This window comes from Bos mutus, chromosome 28 (genome assembly GCF_027580195.1).
Source record: "Bos mutus isolate GX-2022 chromosome 28, NWIPB_WYAK_1.1, whole genome shotgun sequence".
Taxonomy (NCBI): Eukaryota; Metazoa; Chordata; class Mammalia; order Artiodactyla; family Bovidae; genus Bos; species Bos mutus.
In genome coordinates this window covers 23,935,490-23,954,077 of record NC_091644.1, presented here as the reverse complement: position 1 = coordinate 23,954,077, position 18,588 = coordinate 23,935,490, and the positions used below count along the sequence as shown (strand labels likewise).

The following is an 18,588-nucleotide window of genomic DNA, read 5'->3' as shown; positions in this document are numbered from 1 at the left end:
CAATGTGGGAGACCTGGGTTCCATCCCTGGGTTGTGAAGATCCCCTGGAGAAGGGAGAGGCTACTCACTCCAGTATTCTGGCCTAGAGAATTCCATGGACAGTCCATGAGGTTGCAAAGAGTCGGACACGACTAAGCGACTGTCACTCAATACTGTTTGTAAATTTGAAATCCTGCCTTTACAGGGTACTCAGAAAATAAACCAAAAACTTTTATTTAAAAATACATTGGTAACTTTGTTAATTAAATGTTCTATACATAAATCATTGGAACCAAAGACATAAAGCTTTTAAAAAGCATAATTGTACTAGGAGTACATATCCAATTACCTATTAGCTCTGTTTTATATGCTAAAATCCAGGCATCTTAAATATGGTGCTCATTACATAATTTTAAATATGAAAAATGAAAAGTTAATTTTTAATGCAAAAATTACAATGGCTATTGAATCTTACCTTTCCATTGTATGAAGTATGGTTTTGTTTCTAAGAAAATTTTAGAAACATTAAAGAAACATTTAAGAAATCAAAACTTTTAATAAATACAGTCTTTGAAGTGATTTTGCCTTCATGTTCTCCTCTATGGTTTTTAAGCTTCTGATACAAAGGAGCCCCAGTTGACTTTTCTTGGCTCCGATACCTCTTTTGATACCTCTTTTGTTGGGTTAGTATTCCTTCTAATGCATTTTGACTTTTTTTTTTTTTTTTTAAAGCAAAAAACAAAAAATGACTTTCTAAGTTTGGGCTCCACACTTTCCTATAGCTAACTTGAAAATTAGTCAAAATCATTTATGTGAATTAAAATCCAAATCCTGGAAAAAAATGTATGAAATATCTGAAGAAAGCCTATTTAGAATATATAAAGTACTCATACAAATTAATAATTAAAAGGTAAATAACTGATTGTCCTGAGTGTGCAAAAGAATTCTTTTTTTTTTTTTTTTTTCCCGTTCTACAGAGTTTATTAGGTTTATAACTGGACGAAGTCACACGTGTACAAAATGAAGCTCACACTATCCCAAAGCAGAGTAGGAATCGAGGGCTGGGGATCCGTTACTGGCCTTTGGGGGAACTCCGAGGTGAGGGGCAGCCAACCCTCCCACTCCAGAGATGTGGCCATAGGAGAGGGGAGGAGAAGGAGCCCACTTGGCTTTGGTCACAGAACTCAAGAGCCTGGCAGTGGGCTAGGACAGGCAGATGGATGGTGGAGCAGGCGCCTCTGAAACCACCCCGTTCAGGGAGCCCAGGGACTGCTCCACCAGTCCCACTTGCAATGTGGTTGGTCCAGACCTAGACTCGGGGGCTAGAGCAAAGGGCAGGCAGCAAAGCAGGAGGGAGGAGACACTGATGTGTGGTGGCCAAGGGCACCCAGACCTGTGGAAGAGGGCGGGTGGGGAGGTGGGCTAGCGGCCACCAGGCAGCTAGCAGCGGGTCTCATAAATGCCGCTGCGGCCAATGTAGCGCACCCATTTGATGACATCGTGGTCGCTGTAGTTCAGCTTCGGTTCAAACACCTTCAAGTAGCGCACCTTGAGACCAGAAGGTGCGAATGGCACCTCAAAGTTCATTGAAATGGGGGGTCGAGCCCATTTCTTCTTGTCGTTGGTGGGCAGCAGCTCAATTTCAGCGCTGATTTGCGATTCCTTCATGCCTGCCATGCGCTTGATCTTCCACACGATGGCGTTCTCACTGGCCTTATACTTGGCCTTCCCCCTCATGCAGATTACCTGCACCCCACTAGTGTTCAGTGGGATTGGGATCCGCACCTCAATCTTCTGAGCCAGTAGTGAGGGTTTGAAGTTGGACTTAATGACCACCTTGACCTCCAGCTTGGTGCGTCCCACTTCCCGAACTAGTGGGATCACGCGAAAAGGAAGGATGATGTCCTTGGTGGTGCAATACCTCATGAGTTCAAATTCTCCATCTGGTGGGATAAAGCTGATGCTGCGTTCAGAATCAAACTTGCTGAGTCGCACACACTGGTGGAAGGTGCAGTCATCAATAGCAATTGATTGCTTCCCGCTCTTGCTTGTTTCATCAGCTGTGCCTTTGCCTTGCTTCTCAATGACGATCTTGTCATTCATTCCAAACTTGCACTCAGGCATGCCACTCAGATAGCTCTTCATCACTACCCGGCCTGACACATGGGCGCTCAGGACCTGCCCTTGCGGGGACATGAGGAGGTTCACACTCTCCAGCACATCCAGGAAGAGCTCATTCCGGCGATACTTGATGCCCTTCCGCCGCCAGCCAATCTTCCCGGTCACCTGGCTGGTGATCTGAGACTGCTCTTCTTTTGTCTGATGCTGGCTTTTGATCCCCTGCTGGGTGATGAAGGTTTCAGTGCACCTGTCTCCGAGTTCTGTGGGTAGCCAAAGTGTGCAAAAGAATTCTACAGACACTTCATAAAAGAAGATGTAAGAGTGCCCACTAAATACATAAAAATATGCTCAACATCTTCAGTCAAGAGTAAATGGATATTAAGACCACAAAAATATATCGTTATAGAAATAAACTGTACCATTTCACCCTCAAACCTGAAATATATGAGATTTCCACCTACTATACGCCCTTGCCAATATTTTGTTTTGTCAGTCTTGCCCCCAATTCTAGTCAGTCTGATCTAGTAGGTCATTACTAAATAATATTATTATACATTTTTTTTTCACGTGGCAGTTTCTTATGAAGATAAACTTTTGCCTAACCCATGATTAAGCAGTTCTACCCCAGGGTATTTTTCAGGACATATGAAACAAACATATATCCACAACAAGAACTGTGCAAGATGTTCTGGAAGCCTATTCATAATACTTGAAAATGTAAACAATAACATTAATGAATAGAAGAATCATTAAATAAATTGTACTAAAACTATTAAATGGAATACTATACAGCAATAAAAGGGAAAAGACTACAAATGCACACAATAATGTGAATGAATTTCAAGATTATTATAAATAAAAGAAGGCACTTTCTAATACTGGTGGTCCAGTATTTAGGACATCATCCTTCCTCAACAGGGGGTGTGAATTTGATTCCTAGTCCGGGAACTAAGATCTTGCTAACCACATGGCATAGCTAAAAGATGTTTTAAATGTTTAAAAAATAGAGAGGACATTGTTATTATTTTCTGCAGTGTTCCAAATATGTTCTGTTCAATATGTCCAATATCTTGAATGTTGACATACAGCTATTAAGTTGAAATGTGGTTAGTGTGATTAAGAAAATGAATTGTCAATTTGATTTAACTATAATTAATTTGAATTGAAGACTAAGTAGCTACGTGTAGCTCATGGTTGGTTACTACATAATACAACATGATTCTTTATCTTTATTTAGGTAGTGGTTAAATGGGTGCCTCCAATTGTCAAAACTAGTAAATCTTAGTCCTAATACTTTATTAAATTTACATTATATCTTACAAAAATGCAAAGAAGTTGCAAACTTTATTTGTAAATATTTTCATTTAAACAACCAGCAGAAACCAAAATTTAAAACACATAATGAAAAAAAAAAAAACACATAATGACACATTTTTCAGGGAATAATCAAAAAGTTGAGAGAAATAAAATGCCATTTATCTTCAAAATTTAAATGCATTCCAACAAACTAAAATACTTAAGGAAAGCCTTCAGATGAAACTCAGTCTCTGTCTGTCCTAGTCTTTCTTAATTTTTTTTTTTAAATTTATAAGCTGAACACATAAAATGCCATCTATTTCTTCCAATGAGTGACGTATGTGATTAACTGGGTTGCTTTAATTTAACAACAGATAGCTTGTGTTGGTCACCCACAGCCTCTAATCAGATTAGTTCTATGAACTCTAGCTCTCTTACTGCAATTAATTGCACCCTTTCCATGGACTCCTAAGAGAACCTAATGTGAATAGTGTCAAGAGATAAAAAGTTTGGTGAGTTTGTCTTACTTACATGTTAACAATTTAGCCTGCCAGTTTCCTGGGGGCTGGCAGAAGACATAAAGCTCACAGATCAGAGACAAAGGTCTTTATCACTTACAGCAAAGTAAGAAACATGAACTTCATTGTTGACTTGAAACAAATAGACTGTTAGATATTTCCTCAGAAAAGATTAGGCTTCTTGAGATCAGTGCATGCTATCACTGCAGTTGTGTCTGACTCTTTGCAACCCCATGAACTGAAGCCCTCCAGGCTCCTCTGTCCATTGGATTCTGGAGTGGGTTCCCATGCACTCCTCCAGGGGATCTTCACAACCCAGGGATCCAACACATGTCGCTTGTCTCCTGCATTGGCAGGTGAGTTATTTACCACTAGTGCCACCTGGGAAGATCTTTGAGATCAGTCAGTCAGTTCAGTCACTCAGTTGTGTCCGACTCTTAGGGACCCCATGGACTGCAGCACGCCAGGCCTCCCTGTCCATCACCAACTCTCAGAGCCTACTCAAACTCATGTCCATTGAGTCGGTGATGCTATACAATCATTTCATCCTCTGTCATCCTGTCCCCTTCTCCTCCTGCCTTCAGCCTTTGCCAGCATCAGGGTATTTTCAATTGAGTCAGTTCTTTGCATCATGTGGCCAAAGTATTGGAGTTTCAGCTTCAACATCAGTCCTTCCAATGATTATTCAGGGCTGATTTCCTTTAAGATGGACCGATTGGATCTCCTTGCAGTCCAAGGGACTCTCAAGAGTCTTCATAACAGTAGAGAATTGTAACTAAGTGTCTACAACCATGGCAAGCCTCATGCAAGTCCCCATAGGAAAGGGAAAGAGAACTCTTTAATTGAGAATAAAAAGAAGTTGGGAGTTATATTGAAGAGTCCAAGGCTTTGCACTGACTGAATCCTTACCAGGAAAGACGGGTATTTTTTTCTTTTTGTTGAGCTCTGTAATCATTAAAGCACATGAGAGCTCCCTATTCTGGTTTCCCATCTCTATTAAGTTTTGGTTTCTGTTTATTTATGTTCTATATTTCCTCTTTGTGATCAAGATCTTTCTCCAAAATTATCACCAATAAGCAGTCAGGTTTTCTAGTTTCAGAGGCCTTTTGTTTCTTAATATCAGGAATAATCCTTCTTGATTGTACTGTCTCATGTTTGAAGGTAAGTGCAACGATTGGACACCTACTAAGGTCACATTTGAGCAACAAAGAGAGGGAGGAAGAAAAAACCTCAGGCACTTTTTATGTCAATATGTTACCAAGATGCTAGTCACTGGAGATCATCTGAAGTAATATGCCATCATCAAAAGTCTGACAAGAGGTCCAGCAGATCTGTTCTGGGTATCTTGGGAAAGCTGTCTTATCAGAAGTTATCTGCTTCAGTTCTGGCAAGTCTTTACTTTTATGTCACCAGATAATATTCAGGTCCACTCAGTGTTTAAAACCTTCTTTAAAAGTGTCATGTGAATCCAAGAATCTATTCCTTGGAGTTTGGCAGCACAATGATTAGTTAGTAGTACCTGATAGGGATCCTTCCAACAATATTGAAGAGAGTTCTTCTAGAGGTTTCTTGTAAAATATACAAGATCTCCAGTTGACAAGATATGACATTTAAGGTATTATGTGTCCAAAGGCTCACAGTGAAAAGATTGTTCCACCAAAAATTGTTATTTTTAGGAGACACAACATTGCAAAAGCATTGGGCACCTGTGACTACATCAAAGATTGAGAGTTTATAAATTGCAAAAGGGGGTCTGAGATTCAGAAATACCTATGGTTTTGGCTAAAGTATTTGGCACACTGCAACAAGTTTGCCAGTTGAGTCTTCATGCAGTTAGTGTGTTTAATTGAATCAGAGGGTTGAATGTGGTAAGCACAGTGAAAGCTTGAAAACCAGCTAAACAGTACAGATCTGTTGAAATGCCTGACCAGTAAAATGGTTTTCTTTACCACAATGAAATTTGAATAAAGTTTTTCAGATAGAAATAATTTCTTTTTTCTGAAAGGATTTTAGTCACAAGAGGCAATAAAGCTTATCTGTAAGGAAAGGCTTCTGTCCACTGTGAAAATATGCAGGATGTCCATTGGATGGAGGGAATTATCCAAATTCCATTTATCAAACCTTAAAATGTCCATTAGACAGTTTAAAATGTCCAGGAGCAGTACAAATAGTCTTCCCTGCGTTGAACTTAGGACAAGGGGGCAAGGGAAATAGGCACTATTTTTCAGCGTTGTAAATGTTTTCCCATCAATATTGATTTATAAAGACTATTATTTTATTAGAAAACTAATGGTTAAATGTGTATACAGTTTTGAGTAGAGGGAATTTTAGATTCTTCATTAGTATTTTTTGGTTTTTTATTAGGTCCAAGTCAGAACTTTCTCTTTTTATCAAGCCAATAGGTTTTGAATTTCTAATCTTGTTCTTTTTTCTCCCCTAAGTCTAGTTGTTGGGTCTCTCCAGGCAGTGTCTAAATTATCATTTGGGGAACTCTACCTTTGGACCATGACAGAGGTTTGACTGCTTTTGACCCTTTTAAGGCCAACAGTCATTGAAGAAGTATCAGCAAGGTGAATTCCTTTATCTTTCAGAAACTCAAGTTTAGAATATGTGGGAAATTTAATGATAGCTAAAACAACAGGTAAAAGTATTGCATTCAATAATTCAACTGAATTATTGAATAGGGACATTTTTAATCTTACTTGCAGTGGAAGTAAAGAAACAATATTGCTTCTACAATATTCCAAAATCACAAGCTATTGGAAAGCATATAATTGTTATCAGTTCAGTTCAGTTCAGTCGCTCAGTCGTGTCTGACTCTTTGCGACCTCATGAATCGCAGCACGCCAGGCCTCCCTGTACATCACCAACTCCTGGAGTTCACCCAAACTCATGTCCATTGAGTTGGTGATGCCATCCAGCCATCTCATCCTCTGTCGTCCCCTTCTCCTCCTGCCCCCAATCTCTCCCAGCATCAGGGTCTTTTCCAATGAGTCAACTCTTCACATGAGGTGGCCAAAGTACTGGAGTTTCAGCTTCAGTATCAGTCCTTCCAATGAACACCCAGGACTGATCTCCTTTAAGATAGACTAGTTGGACCTCCTTGCAGTCCAAGAGACTCTCAAGAGTCTTCTCCAACACCACAGTTCAAAAGCAACAATTCTTTGGCACTCAACTTTCTTTCTCAACTTCGGCGTCCAACTCTCACATCCATACATGACCACTGGAAAAACCATAGCCTTGACTAGACAGACCTTTGTTGGCAAAGTAATGTCTCTGCTTTTGAATATGCTATTGAGGTAGGTCATAACTTTTCTTCCAGTGAGTAAGCATCTTTTAATTTCATGACTGCAATCACCATCTGCAGTGATTTTGGAACTCAAAAAAATAAAGTTTGACACTGTTTCCATTGTTTCCCCCTCTATTTCCCATGAAGTGAAGGGACCAGATGCCATGATCTTAGTTTTCTGAATGTTGAGCTTTAAGCCAACTGTTTCACTCTCCTTAGTTCCTCTTCACTTTCTGCCATAAGGGTGGTGTCATCTGCATATCTGAGGTTACTGATATTTCTTCTGGTAATCTTGATTCCAGCTTGTGCTTCTTCCAGCCCAGCGTTTCTCATGATGTACTCTGCATATAAGTTAAATGAGCAGGGTGACAATATACAGCCTTGACATATTCCTTTTCCTATTTGGAACCAGTCTGTTGTTCCATGTCCAGTTCTAACTGCTGCTTCCTGACCTGCATATAGGTTTCTCAAGAGGCAGGTCAGGTGGTCTGGTATTCCCATCTCTTTCAGAATTTTCAACAGCTTATTGTGATCCACACAGTCAAAGGCTTTGGCTTAGGCAATAAAGCAGAAATAGATGTTTTTCTGGATCTCTCTTGCTTTTTCAATGATCCAGCAGATGTTGGCAATTTGATCTCCGGTTCCTCTGCCTTTGCTAAAACCAGCTTGAACATCTGGAAGTTCATGGTTCACATATTGCTGAAGCCTGGCTTGGAGAATCTTGAGCAGTACTTTACTAGCGTGTGAGATGAGTGCAAGTATGTGGTAGTTTGAGCATTCTTTGGCCTCACCTTTCTTTGAGATTGGAATGAAAACTGACCTTTTACAGTCCTGTGGCCACTGCTGAGTTTTCCAGATTTGCTGGCATATTGAGTGCAGCACTTTCACATCATCATCTTTTAACATTTGAAATAGCTCAACTGGAATTCCATAACCTCCACTAGCTTTGTTCCTAGTGATGCTTCCTAAGGCCCACTTGACTTCTCAAACCAGTATGTCTGACTCTAGGTGAGTGATCACACCATCATGAATATCTGGGTCATGAAGATCTTTTTTGTATAGTTCTTCTGTGTATTCTTGCCACCTCTTCTTAATATCTTCTGCTTCTGTTAGGTCCATACCTATTCTTTCCTTTATTGTGCCCATCTTTGCCTGAAATGTTCTAGAGTTCTCTATTCTTTTTCTCCACACCGTTTCCAGCATTTACTTTTGTAGACTTTTTGATAGCAGCCATTCTTACTGGCATAAGATGATTCCTTATTGTGGTTTTGATTTCCATTTTTCTGATAATGAGTGATGTTGAGCATCTTTTCATACATTTGCTAGTTGTCTGTATGTCTTCTTTGGAGAAATATCTGTTTAATTCTTTGGCCCATTTTTTGATTGCATTGTTTATTTTTCTGGTATTTATCTGTGTGAGCTGCTTGTATATTTTTGAGATTAAGTCTTTGTCAGTTGCTTCATTTGCTATTATTCTCTCCCATTCTTAAAGCTGTCTTTACACCTTGGTTATAGTTTCCTTCATTGTGCTAAAGCTTTTAAGTTTAATTAGGTCCCATTTGTTTATTTTGCTTTTATTTCCATTACTCTGGGAGGTGCATCATAGAGGATCCTGCTGTGATGTATGTCAGAGAGGGTTTTGCCTATGTTTTCCTCTAGGAGTTTTATAGTTTCTGGTCTTCCATTTAGATCTTTAATCCATTTTGAGTTTATTTTTTTGAATAGTGTTAGAAAGTGTTCTAGTTTCATTCTTTTACAAGTGGTTGACCAGTTTTCCCAGTGCCACTTGTTAAAGAGACTGTCTTTTCTCCACTGTTTATTTTTGCTTCCTTTGTCAAAGATAAGGTGTCCATTGGTGTGTGGATTTATCTCTGGGCTTTCTACTTTGTTTCATTGATCTACATTTCTGTCTTTGTGCCAGTACCATACTGTTTTGATCACTTGCTTTGTAGTATGATCTGAATTCAAGCAGGTAGATTCCTCCCATTTCATTCTTCTCTCTCAAGATTGTTTTGGCTTTTTTAGGTTTTTTGTATTTCCATACAAATTGTGAAATTAATTGTTCTAGTTCTGTGAAAAATCCCATTGGTAGCTTGATAGGGATTGCATTGAATCTATAGTTTGCTTCAGGTAGTATGCTCATTTTCACTATATTGATTCTTCTGATCCATGAAAATGCTATATTTCTCCATCTACTTGTATCATCTTTGATTTTTTTCATCACTGTTTTATAGTTTTCTGTATATAGGTCTTTTGTTTCTTTAGGTAGATTTATTTCTAAGTATTTTATTCTTTTGAGAGGAGCACCCCATGTCCAAGAGTGGTGGCTACGCAGGCACAGAAGGGCCGAGAGTACTTACTCCACGTTCAAGGTCAGAAGGGGTGGCTATGAGGAGATACCCCTCGTCCAAGAAAGGAGCAGTGGCTGCGCTTTGCTGGAGCAGCCCTGAAGAGATACCCCACGTCCAAGGTAAGAGAAACCCAAGTAAGACGGCAAGTGTTGCAAGAGGCATCAGAGGGAAGACACACAAACCATAATCACAGAAAACTAGTCAATCTAATCACAAGGACCACAGCCTTGTCTAACTCAATGAAACTAAGCCATGCCGTGTGGGGCCACCCAAGATGGGCGGGTTATAGTGGAGAGGTCTGACAGAATGTGGTCCACTGGAGAAGGGAATGGTAAACCACTTCAGTATTCTTGCCTTGAAAACCCCATGAACAGTGTAAAAAGTCAAAATGATAGGATACTGAAAGAGGAACTCCCCAGGTCAGTAGATGCTCGGTATGCTATGGAGATCTGTGGAGAAATAATTGCAGAAAGAATGAAGGGGTGGAGCCAAAGCAAAAACAATACCCAGTTGTGGATGTGACTGGTGATAAAAGCAAGGTCCAATGCTGTAAAGAGCAACATTGCATAGGAACCTGGAATGTTAGGTCCATGAATCAAGCTAAATTAGAAGTAGTCAAACAGGAGATGGCAAGAGTGAACATCGACTTTCTAGGAATCAGAGAACTAAAATGGACTGGAATGGGTGAATTTAACTCTGATGACCATTATGTCTATGATTGTGGGCAGGAATCCCTTAGAAGAAATGGAGTAACCATCATGGTCAACAAAAGAGTCCAAAATGCAGTACTTGGATGCAATCTCAAAAACAACAGAATGATCTCTGTTCATTCCCAAGGCAAACCATTCAATATGACAGTAATCCAAGTCTATGCCCCAATCAGTAATGCTGAAGAAGCTGAAGTCGAACAGTTCTATGAAGACCTACAAGACCTTTTAGAACTATCACCCCAAAAAGATGTCCTTTTCGTTATAGGGGACTGGAATGCAAAAGTAGGAAGTCATGAAACATCTGGGGTAACAGGCAAATTTGTCCTTGGAATACAGAATGAAGCAGGACAAAAGCTAATAGAGTTTTGCCAAGAGAATGCACTGGTCATAGCAAACACCCTCTTCCAATAACACAAGAGAAGGCTAATCACATGGACATCACCAGATGTTCAACACTGAAATCAGATTGATTATATTCTTTGCAGCCAAAGATAGAGAAGCTCTATACAGTCAGAAAAAAACAAGACCAGGAGCTGACGTGGCTCAGATCATGAAATCCTTATTGCCAAAATCAGACTTAAATTGAAGAAAGTAGGGAAAACCACTAGACCTTCAGGTGTCCTAAATCCAATCCCTTATGATTATACAGTGGAAGTGAGAAATAGATTTAAGGGCCTAGATCTGATAGATAGAGTGCCTGATGAACTATGGAATGAGGTTCGTGACATTGTACAGGAGACAGGGATCAAGACCATTCCCATGGAAAAGAAATGCAAAAAAGCAAAATGGCTGTCTGGGGAGGCCTTACAAATAGCTGTGAAAAGAGAGAGGTGAAAAGCAAAGGAGAAAAGGAAAGATATAAGCATCTGAATGCAGAGTTCCAAAGAATAGCAATGAGAGATAAGAAACCCTTCTTCAGCGATCAATGCAAAGAAATAGAGGAAAACAACAGAATGGGAGAGACTAGAGATCTCTTAAAGAAAATTAGAGATACCAAGGGAATATTTCATGTAAAGATGGGTTTGATAAAGGACAGAAATGGTATGGACCTAACAGAAGCAGAAGATATTAAGAACAGGTGGCAAGAATACACAGAAGAACTGTACAAAGAAGATCTTCATGACCAAGATAATCACGATGGTGTGATCACTCACACTCACTTAGAGCCAGACATCCTGGAAGTCAAGTGGGCCTTAGAAACCATCACTACGAACAAAGCTAGTGGAAGTGATGGAATTCCAGTTGAGCTATTTCAAATGTTAAAAGATGATGATGTGAAAGTGCTGCACTCAATATGCCAGCAAATTTGGAAAACTCAGCAGTGGCACCAGGACTGGAAAAGGTCAGTTTTCATTCCAATCTCAAAGAAAGGCAATGCCAAAGAACGTTCAAACTACCACACAATTGCACTCATCTCACATGCTAGTAAAGTAATGCTCAGCATTCTCCAAGCCAGGCTTCAGCAATACATGAACCATGAACTTCCAGATTTCAAGCTGGTTTTAGAAAAGGCAGAGGAACCAGAAATCAAATTGCCAACATCTGCTGGACCATGAAAAAAGCAAGAGAATTCCAGAAAAACATCTATATGTTTTATTGAGTATGCCAAAGCTTTTGACTGTGTGTATCACAATAAACTGTGGAAAATTCTGAAAGAGATGGAAATACCAGACCACCTGACCTGCCTCTTGAGAAACCTATATGCAGGTCAGGAAGCAGCAGTTAGAACTGGACGTGGAACAACAGACTGGTTCCAAATAGGAAAAGGAATACGTCAAGGCTGTATATTGTCACCCTGGTTATTTAACTTATATGCAGAGTACATCATGAGAAACGCTGGGCTGGAAGAAGCACAAGCTGGAATCAAGATTACCAGGAGAAATATCAGTAACCTCAGATATGCAGATGACACCACCCTTATGGCAAAAAGTGAAGAGGAACTAAAGAGCCTCTTGATGAAAATGAAAGAGGAGACTGAAACAGTTGGCTTAAAGCTCAACATTCAGAAAACTAAGATCATGGCATCTGGTCCCTTTACTTCATGGGAAATAGATGGGGAAACAGTGGAAACAGTGACAGAATTCATTGTTTTTGGGGTGCCAAAATCACTGCAGATGGTGATTGCAGCCATGAAATTAAAAGACGCTTACTCCTTGGAAGGAAAGTTACTCAACCTATATAGCATATTCAAAAGCAGTGACATTACTTTGTCAACAAAGGTCCATCTAGTCAAGGCTATAGTTTTTCCAGTGGTCATGTATGGATATGAGAGTTGGACTGTGAAGAAAGCTGATCACCGAAAATTGATGCTTTTGAACTGTGGTGTTGGAGAAGACTCTTGAGAGTTCCTTGGACTGCAGGGAGATCCAACCAGTCCATCCTCAAGGAAATCAGTCCTGGGTGTTCTTTGGAAGGACTGATGCTAAAGCTAAAACTCCAATACTTGGGCCACCTCATGCAAAGAGTTGACTCACTGGAAAAGACTCTGATGATGGGAGGGATTGGAGGCAGGAGGAGAAGGGGTCGACAGAGGATGAGATGGCTGGATGGCATTACCAACTCGATGAACATGAGTTTGGGTGAACTCCGGTATTTGGTGATGGACAGGGAGGCCTGGCATGCTTCAGTCCATGGGGTCGCAAAGACTTGGACACAACTGAGCGACTGAACTCACTGATTTTATTCTTTTCATTGCAGTGGTGAATGGGATTGTTTCCTTAATTTCTCTTTATGTTTTCTCATTGTTAGTGTATAGGAATACAAGGGATTTCTGTATTCATTGATTAAATGCAGTAATTTTCTGGTGGTGTATTTAGGGTTTTCTATGTAGAGGATCATGTCATCAGCAAACAGTGTGTGTTTACTTCTTTTCCAATTTGGACTACATTTATTTCTTTTTCTTCTCTGATTGCTGTGGCTAAAACTTCCAAAACCATGTTGAACTGTAGTGGTGATAGTGGATACCCTTGTCCTGTTCCTGACTTTAGCGGAAATGCTTTCAATCTTTCACCATTAAGGATAATGTTTGCTGTGGGTTTATTATATATGGCTTTCATTATGTTGAGGTATGTTCTTTCTATGCCTGCTTTCTGAGAATTTTTATCGTAAATGGGTGTTGAATTTTGTCAAATGCTTTCTCTACATGTATTGAGATAATCATAGGTTTTTTAATCTTTCAATTTGTTAATGTGGTGTATCACATTGATTTATTTGCGAATATTGAAGAATCCTTGCATCCCTGGGATAAAGCCCATTTGGCCATAATGTATGATCATTTTAACATGTTGTTGGATTCTGTTTGCTATAATTTTGTTGAGGATTTTTTCATCTATGTTAATCAGTGATATTGGCCTGCAGTTTTCTTTTTCTGTGGCATCTTTTTCTGGTTTTGAGTGATTGTCACACTATTAGAGTGATGGTCACCTCATAGAATGAGTTTGAGAGTTTACCTTCCTCTGCAATTTTCTGGAACAGTTTGCATAGGATACATTTTAGCTCTTTCTAAATTTTTGGTAACATTCACCTGTGAAGCCATCTGGTCCTGGGCTTTTGTTTGTTGGAAGAGTTTTGATTACAGTTTTGATTTTTGTGCTTGAGATGGGTCTGTAAAGATTTTCTATGTCTTCCTGGATCAGTTTTGGAACATTATACTTTTTGCAGAATTCACCCATTTCTCCTAAGTTGTTCATTTTATTGGTATATAGCTGTTGATAGTAGTCACTTATGATCCTTGTTATTTATATGTTCTCTGTTGTGATTTCTCCATTTGCATTTCTAATTTGTTGATTTGATTCTGCTCCTTTTTTTTCTTGATTAATCTGGCTAATGGTTTGTCTATTTTATTTATCTTCTCAAAGAAACAGCTTTTAGTTTTGATGATTTTTGTTTTAGTCTCCTTTTTTTTATTTTTCAATTATTTCTGATCTAACTTTTATGATTTCTTTCCTTCTAACCTCGGGTTCTTTTTTCTACTTGCTTAAGTGTAAAGTTAGGTTATTTATTTTATTTTTCTCTTGTTTCTGGTGGTAAGTTTGTATTGATATGAACCTTCCCTTTATCACTGCTTTTACTGAATTCCATAGGTTTTAGGTTATCGTGTTTTCATGTTCATTTGTTTCTATGTATGTTTTGATTTCTTCTGTGATTTGTTGGTTATACAGGAGCATGTTGTTTAGCCTCCATATATTTGTTTTTCTTTCTTTCTTTTATTTTTCTTGTAGTTGACATCTAATCTTACAGCATTGTGATCAGAAAAGAAGCTTGAAAAGATTTCTTTTTTTTTTTTTTTTTTAATTTACCAAGGCAAGATTTATGGCCCAGGATGTGATCTATCCTGGAAAATGTTTCATGTGCACTACAGAAGAAGGTGAATTTCATTGTTTTGGGGTGAAATGTCCTATAGATATCAATTAGGTCTAACTGGCATATTGTATCATTTAAAGTTTGTGTTTCCTTGCTAATTTTCTGTTTAGTTGATCTATCCATAGGTGTGAGTGGGGTATTAAAGTTTCCCACTATTATTGTGTTACTGTTAATTTGCCCTTTCATTCTTGTTAGCATTTGCCTTACGTGTTGAGGTGCCCCTATGTTGGGTGCATATATATTTATATTTGTCATAACTTCTTCTTGGATTGATCCTTTGATCATTATGTAGTGTCCTTCTTTGTCTCTTTTCACAGCCTTTATTTCAAAGTTTATTTTATCTTATATGAGCATTGCTACTCCTGCTTTCTTTTGGTCTCCATTGGCATGAAATATCTTTCTCCAGCCCTTCACTTTCAATCTGTATGTGTCCCTTGGTTTGAGGTGGGTCTCTCATAGACAGCATATATAGGGGTCTTGTTTATGTATCCATTCAGCCAGTCCTTCTCTTTTGGTTGGGCATTCAACCCATTTACATTTAAGGTAATTATTGAAAGTATGATCCCTATTCCCTGGTGGCTCAGATGGTAAAGTGTCTGTCTACAATGCGGGAGACCCAGGTTCAATCCCTGGTTTGGGAAGATCCCCTGGAGAAGGAAATGGCAATCCACTCCAGTACTATTGCCTGGAAAATCCCATGGACAGAGGAGCCTGGTATGCTACAGTTCATGGGGTCGCAAAGAGTCAGACACGATTGAGCGACTTCGCTTTCACTTTTAATTTCATGATCCCATTGCCATTTTCTTTGTTGTTTTGGGTTTGAGTTTATAAACGTTTTCTGTGTTTCTTGTCTAGAAATAATCCTTTGATATTTGTTGAAGAACTGGTTTGGTGGTGCTGAATTCTCTCAGATTTTGCTTTTCTGTAAAGCTTTTCATTTCTCCTTCATATTTGAATGTGATCCTTGCTGGGCATAGTAATCTAGGTTGTAGACTTTTCTCTTTCATTAGTTTAAATATGTCCTGCCATTCCCTTCTGGCCTGAAGACTTTCTATTGAAAGATCAGCTGTTATCCTTATGGGGATCCCTTTGTTAGTTATTTGTTGCTTTTCCCATGCTGCTTTTAATATTTGCTCTTTTTGTTTGATCTTTATTAGTTTGATTAATATGTGTCTTGGGGTGTTTCATATTGGATTTATCCTGTTTGAGACTCTCTGGGTTTCTTGGACTTGGGTGGCTATTTCTTTCCCCATTTTAGGGAAGTTTTCAACTATTATCTCATCAAGTATTTTCTCATGCCCTTTCTTTTTGTTTTCTTCTTGGGCTCCTGTGATTTGGATGTTGGGGTGTTTAACATTATTGCAGAGTTCTCTGAGGTTGTCCAGTTTCTTTTAATTCTTTTTTCCTTTTTTCCTCTCTGTTTAATTTATTTCCACCATTCTATCTTCCACCTCATTAATCCTATCTTCTTCCTGAATTATTCTACTGTTGGTTCCCTCCAGAATGCTTTTGGTCTCAGTTATTTCATTATTCATTATTGATTGACTCTTCTTTATTTCTTCTAGGTCCTTGGTAAACATTTCTTGCATCTTCTCAATCCTTGTCTCTAGTTTATTTATCTGTAACTCTATTTTGCTTTCAAGATTTTGTGTCATCTTTACTATCATTATTCTGAATTCTTTTTCAGGTAGACTCCTTATCTCCTCCTCTTTTATTTGGTTTGATGCAGATTTATCATGTTCCTTTACCTGTTGAATATTCTCTTCCATTTCATTTCATTTAGATTACTGTGTTTGGGTGCCCTTTCTGTAGGCTTGAAGTTCGTGGTTCCTCTTTTTTGGAGCCTGTTCCCTTTGAGTAGGGTTGGGCTACTGGCTTGTCAAGGTTTCCTGGTTAGGGGAGCTTGCATCTGTGTTCTGGTGGATGGAGCTGGATCTCTTCTCTCTGAAGTGCAATGAAGTGTCCAGTAGTGAGTTTTAGGTGTCTATGGGTTTGGCACGGCTTTGGACAGACTGTCTTTCAAGCTCAGGGCTATGTTCCTGCTTTTATGGAGAATTAGCATGGTATATATCGCTCTGAAACTTGTTGATTCTTGGGTGGAGCTTGATTTCAGTGTAGGTATGGAGGCTTTTGGGTGAGCTCTTGTCTATGAATGTTTCTGGAATCACGAGTTCTCTGATATTCTCAAGTTTTGGAATTAAGCCTCCTGCCTCTGGCTTTTATTCTTACAGTGGCCTCAAGACTTCTCCATCCATACAGCACATATGATAAAACATCTAGGTTAATGGTAAAACAATTCTCCACAGTAAGGGACACCAAGAGAGTTTCACGCAGTCACATGGAAAAGAGAAGAGGGAGGATAGATAGAGGTGACCAAGAGGAGAAAAGGAGGGGTCAAATGGTGAGAGAGCAATCTAGCCGCTAACCAATTCCCTAAGTTTTTTCCACAGTCTGGAACACCCAGAGAGATTCACAGAGTTACATAAGGAAGAGAAGGGGGAAGAAGGAGATATAGGTGACCTGGGGGAGAAAAGGGAGAGTCAAAAGGGGAGAGAGCAATCAAGCCAGTAATCACACCCCTAAGTGAAAAAAAGATATTGAGATTAGATTCATGAAGTTACAAAATTGATAACAATACCAAAATGCAAATATTAAAAATCTAGAGTAGAGGTTAGACTCTCAAAAATATAATATTAAAAATATAAAACAAAAACAATCACAAAAATTATAAAATATATATATATGAAATTCATTTAAAAATTGGGTCTTTTGTCAGGTAATAGTAAGTCATAAAAATGAAAAATAAAAGAGTAATAAAGAACTTAAATTTAAAACAAAATTAAAAAGTGATAATAGTAAAAATGTATCTAGCTATTTCTCTGGAGCTGTTGTGGGCAGTGTGGGGTCAGTTCAGTTTCAGATAGTTCCTTGTTCCAGCTTGTACTTGTTTTCCAGGTCTATAGGCCCCTCCAATGCTTAGTCAAAGTTAATTACAGGGGTTTAATCTGTTACACCTATCACTGCACCTTCACCTCTTCTTTGTTTATTTTGGCTTCCTCTGTTTGCAACTCTCTTCAATGTCTAATTTCCATCCTGACACAAGAGGGCGAAGGTGGTCACTTATTGAGGCTCACCTGTTCAGTTGTGTTGTGGGTAAGGAAGCACACTGCAAAGAAATATCACTGGTGTGTGTGGGGAGTGCTCGCAGTGTGTGGACCACACTGGGTTTTCCCCAGCTCACAGTGGCATGTGCTTTCCAGGTCTACACTGTGCAGGCTCCAGGATGCTCTGCAGGGGCACTGCCCAAAGTAGGCCCTGCATTTCATGCACTTCCCAGGTCTAAGCTGCTCAGGGTCAGGTTCTTGGGTACTCTGCAAGGGCACAGACTCGGTTGGGAGCACATTTTTGCCTTTCCCAGGTCCAAGCAGCTCGGGCAACCAGATGCTTGGTGAGCACATTGTCCCAGGTGGGCTTGTCATCTTAGTCACCTCCCCAGGCCAGGCCGCTTGGTTTCCCAGCTGCATCACAAGGGCACCATGTCAGGTGTACCGTGTGTCTCCTCTGGGGAGATGATCTCAGGCTGCGACCTTCCTGGCAGATGTCAAACATCCAGGATCCCAGGAAGACATGGTTAGCAACTGGGAGCCTGCTCACAGTTTGGTGGAAGATGTCAGTCTCTGGGGCTGAGATTGCTCCTTGCCTTCCAGCTCTGATTATTGCATACCTGCCTCTCTGCCTCTGGCTGGTGGGAGGGCCCTGTTCGCAGCTGGCTCTCTCTCCTGTGGTATTTGCTCAATCCTTTATTCTGTGAGCGGGCCAGGCTGCACGTTAGAGCCTTTCACAGGAAAGTTCTTTTTTTTCTCTCTCTCTCTGGCAATCCCACAGTTTGGGTTGCTGTCTCATGTTAGCTCCCTGATTGTCCTCAGGGCATTCAGACCCAGTCCTTACCCTAAGGATTGATG

At 39.6% G+C, this 18,588-nt stretch overlaps 1 pseudogene; it reads right to left on the bottom strand.

Annotated features, from left to right (window-relative positions):
- Positions 1-983: 983 nt before the first annotated feature.
- Positions 984-18,084, bottom strand: LOC138986069 (AP-2 complex subunit mu pseudogene; annotated as a pseudogene).
- Positions 18,085-18,588: the final 504 nt, after the last annotated feature.